General features: G+C 33.9%; 1 pseudogene; it reads left to right on the top strand.

Moving 5' to 3' along the window:
* Positions 1-1,720: 1,720 nt before the first annotated feature.
* LOC133326166 (plasma membrane ascorbate-dependent reductase CYBRD1-like) lies at positions 1,721-4,643 on the top strand (annotated as a pseudogene).
* The last annotated feature ends 255 nt before the right edge of the window (positions 4,644-4,898 follow it).

Genomic DNA, 4,898 nt, shown 5'->3' on the forward strand with positions numbered 1-4,898 from the left:
TCCCTATATATCTTTCGATTTGCACGAAATTTGGCATAACGTACTGAATTGAGCCTAGAGTGATGTCTGTCTTGTTTCGTGGAAATCGGTCCAGATTTAGATATAGCTCCTTTTTATTATAGATTGATTTTAAGTAATTGACGCACCAAGGAACCAATAGGCTGATAGGAACAAAACGTTCTGAAATTAGTATAACCTAACCTGTGACAAGTTTGTTTGAAATCGCTTAATATTTGGATAGAGCTTCCATATATATTTTCGCCCGATTTCAAGTAAATTGAGCATCAAACTCCTCATGTTAGTCAGATTGACATCAAACTTACACAACTTACAAAATTGACGTTTTCTAGAAGTACAGACATAGCCCAACGGATGACCTATTTATATTTGTTTGAAGTCGATTTACATACTGTATGGATAGATCTAGTAAGATTCACATTTAGATAAATATCACATATTTTATTTCATCCAATTTCATGTTAATAGTCCTGTTTAATATACCCATATTGGTGAAGGGTATCATATAGTCGGCCCCGTCCGACTTTACAGCTTTCCTTACTGGTTTTCATATACTTCAGTTATTCCCGAGTTATAAAGGGGTGAACCTATTCTTGATAAGAATAAAATTATATATCGATTTTCACGTGTATGTCTGTTGAAATCACAATAGAGATTGTAATATTTAAGATATAGCTTTGAAATTGCACACACATTGCTAGTAATCTCTCCTTACCAAAAATTATTACGTTTGACCCAAGTTTCAGGGTACAACCTAATATTCGGTGTTTTGGATATTTTGGACACGTTTTCAAACCGAATTTGCTGTAATTTGACATTTTGGGTTCTCATTGAGTAACCGTACCAAAAATTATTAATATTCACCCTAGTTTCATGGTAGCTCCTATATAACAGTACCGCCAATATTCGGTATTTTGGAAACTTTAGACAGGTTTTCCAAATCTCACTACCCAAAAATATCAACATTGATCTCTTTTTATTATAGCCCCATATGTCCCACTTCTAGAGATTTTGCGAATTCCAATCGTCGTTTTCTCACGTCTGTTTTTGATATATTCAAGGTCCTATCACATGGTATAATAATAGAAGGTAGCAGCAAGTGTTGTTGTACAAAAAACGATGCAACAACCACATGGAAATTTGTTGTTGTAAGTTCTACTAGTGTCAACTCATTTGACAGAAAAACGTAAACAAACAAACAAATTATCATCAAATTATTTTTATTTTGAAAATGAAATATTTTCGAATCCTCAAAATAAAAATTGAAAAACATGAATGAAAATCTATCAAATTTATATTTCTATCGCTTCCACATCTTTCCTATAATTGAGTCATTGCCATATATATGTACAACACATATGAAAATGCTGGGAATAGCGAGCTATTCCTTGAAGTTTGCTTCCTCAAACTTTCCCAGCAGGCAGATTGAGTAAATTGAATACGGGAGCACATTTAATAAAGAACAATTTCAAATTGTATGCGTTCCCAATTTTCCTGTTGGGTGACACTAGTATTACGTTGGAATCAAATCAGCTGGGATTTGCTGTTGCCTTTTATATTTGTACCATGGTCCTATCACAACATGAGTTTTCTCCTAGCCCCCATTAATTTTAAATATTTTGATTGTCATCCATCATGTTATCTTGTTATGTAAATATTTACATATCTGCCATGTTATTAGTCAACATATCTCTGTTTCTTTTCCTTAATTTCAGATAAAATGGATACCGATCCAGCAATGGCCAACTTCAAAGTGTTGTACGTTTTAACACAACTATGCGGTCTGACAATGATCGTCTTGATGGGTAGTTGGGTTGGTGTGCATATGGGCGGTGTAGGTGGCACCGATAATCCCGCATTGGAATTCAATTGGCACCCACTGCTAATGACAATCGGTTTGATCTTTTTGTACGGTAATGGTAGTATAAAAAAATATCAATGAAATTCATAAGATTCAAATTTCTGTGCAGCATCGCAAATTTAGTTCAATGGATGATTCAGTGTAGATAATCTAGGTAATTTCATACGTTTGGTATTGGATCAAAAAATCGACATTTTGAGGAGGAGGTACAAGAAGGAGTGGACCGCGATGAGTCCCATCTTCGAACATAATTTAAGTATGAAAGAAATATTACGATGTGCACAATTTTTATGAAATTTCAAAATATTGGCCCTGTGTGGGGAAGTTAAAAATATGATGATTTACAGAGTTTTGATGCAATTGAATATTGCATCGTTTAACACTAGAACGCCGAAGGCGGTCATTTTGACCGCTTTCCAATTTCAATTACAAAAGCAACTGTGCATTTAATAACAATTTTTTTTTTAAATATGGTGACTTTTTGTACCTCATAGAATTACGTTTATTATAAAAAATTCACCAAATTTAAAAAAAAGTGTCATTAAATGCACAGTTGCTTTTGTAATTGAAATTAGAAATTGAAATTGACCCCGTGAATGGGGGGGGGTCCCCTTAAAGTAGACACAGCTTCCACCCACATAAAGTTTGGAGGTCAATATCATGAAAAGTGTGCAATCCAAAGATATGCAGGTACTTCGGTCCACCATTTACCTTAAATCGAACGAAATTATATATGGGAGCTATATCTAAATCTGAACTGATTTTTCCCAATTTCAATAGGGTTCGTCCTTGGAATAAATAAATGAGATGTGCCAAATTAAATGTGACCTGTACTTTGCTTCCAATTTAACATGGACAGACGGACGGACGGGCATGTATAAATCGACTTAGAAAGTGATTTATGCATATGTTCAAAAGGAACAATGTTTCTATATCGTTTCCTTTGGCTTGTTACAAACATATGCCCAAAAACATAATATGCTGTACCACAGTTTGCTGAAGGGTATACAAATGTTTAATATTGACCCACGTTTTACGGTAGCCCTCATTATATGGTGCTGAAATTTGGTATAACGGCACCACCACATCTCCGCACTTAAAATTATTAATATAGACCCAAGTCGGTATTTTGAACGCGTTTTCATCCGAATTGGCTGTAATTTGGTGTTTTTATTCCCATTGGCTGTCAAAGCTCCTAGGAGCCCTCATTAATTTTATATATTTTGATTATTGTCATCCACATGGCGGAGGTTAAAAAGTTTGGCCGGGCCGAACTTAACATAGTTTTTACTTGTTCAATTTCGAATTCCGACCATATGGTACAGTATTTTTCGGTTAATTGCACATCAAAATTTGCACAAATTTTTGTTCAATTAACCGAGGAACCAATTATCCGAACCCGCTTTATTGAATAGTTTGTTCAATTACAGTAATCATGCATAATTGGAACAACTAATGATTTAAAAAAATCCAATGTCAAATACAAATTACGCTTCCTCGCAGTTTTTCCTTAGCAATAAACATATGTTTTGAATTAGTAGAGATGCCACCTAGTCTTTTTCACAAATTATGTCAAATATGTATGTGGCAGATTTTTTTTTTTCAATTATTATTATGCAATTAACCGGTGAAAAGTAAAAGGAAATTTAGTTTTGATGACATGAATTTTAAACCAATTAAGCGGGAAAATTAATTAACAGGGTTTAATTATCCGAGAAAATTTACATGTATTTTCCTATGAAATATTTTTTGCCCCATCATGTGGTTCAATTAAGCGTGGAAACCAATTAACCGTAGGGTCAATTAACCGAAAAATACTGTATAAGCTATTTTACTCGTTTTATTTAGTTAACAATGTGTAAACACATAATTATGGAAAATATTTTCGATATAAGATATAAATTTGTACCCGTTCTTATCCCGTACATGTTCCTATTATTTTATTCACCACTTTACCTTATTTCATACAGATGATAGATTATGGAACTTCCCAAAAACAATAGTTTAAGGCAAACTAAAAAGCATATAAATTATAATTTCTATAAGCCTAAAAGTATGCTTAGCAAAGACATATTTTAAGGCGGTATAGGTTTTTCATATAGATTTTTTTTTTAAATATATGCATATTTTTAATCATGGATAATGAAAATTTTTATTTCTTTTAAATTCTTCTTTTTTATTTTCAGCCATTTTGGTTTATCGCGGCTTCCGTACACTGCGCAAAAAGACATTAAAGGTAACCCATGCTGCGCTACATATGGGTGCCTTTGTACTAACTGTGATCGCTTTAAAAACTGTTTTCGATTCGCATAATTTGGCCAAGACACCAATACCAAATATGTATTCGTTACACTCTTGGCTGGGCCTGTCGGCTGTATTGATTTTCTCGGGTTTATGGCCTACTTGGCTCCCGGTGCCAAGGAATCATTCTGTGCTGCATTGATGCCCTTGCATGTGTATTTTGGTCTATTTGGTTTTGCTCTCTCAATAGCATCGGCCTGTATGGGCTTAACGGAAAAGGCCATATTTTCATTGTAAGTCCACTGGTGTGATTATTCAAGTGATTTGATTAAACAAATTACATTTTTATTCTTACAGAGGCAGCAGTTATTCCCAGTTACCAAGCTCAGCTGTTATGGTTAATCTCTGCGGTGTCCTGTTTGTGGTCTTCGGTGGTTTGGTGGTATATCTGGCAACTAATCCAGCGTATAAGCGAAAACCCATACCTGAGGATACTGTACTCTTGACTGGTGCTGCGGAATAGATCATAGGAGCTTAAAGTGTTTGCAAGCGTCTTTAACATCTGTATTCCGATTTACGCAAAGAAACGTTGTCACAAAATTGTAAAGCTCAAATGTTTTTATTATTGTTTCTTTATTTGTTTAATATGTTGTAAAGTCTTTTTTAATGTTGTAAATTTCTAAAATTGTAGTTGTATCCCTTTATTATATAAATATTTAATGTTCTACTACAAAAAGAAATAACTGCATAAAAGCTCGAAACGTCAGTGCAAAATTAA

Source organism: Musca vetustissima, unplaced genomic scaffold (genome assembly GCF_032173495.1).
Source record: "Musca vetustissima isolate MV318-11 ecotype Yass unplaced genomic scaffold, APGP_CSIRO_Mvet_v1 utg90318, whole genome shotgun sequence".
Taxonomy (NCBI): Eukaryota; Metazoa; Arthropoda; class Insecta; order Diptera; family Muscidae; genus Musca; species Musca vetustissima.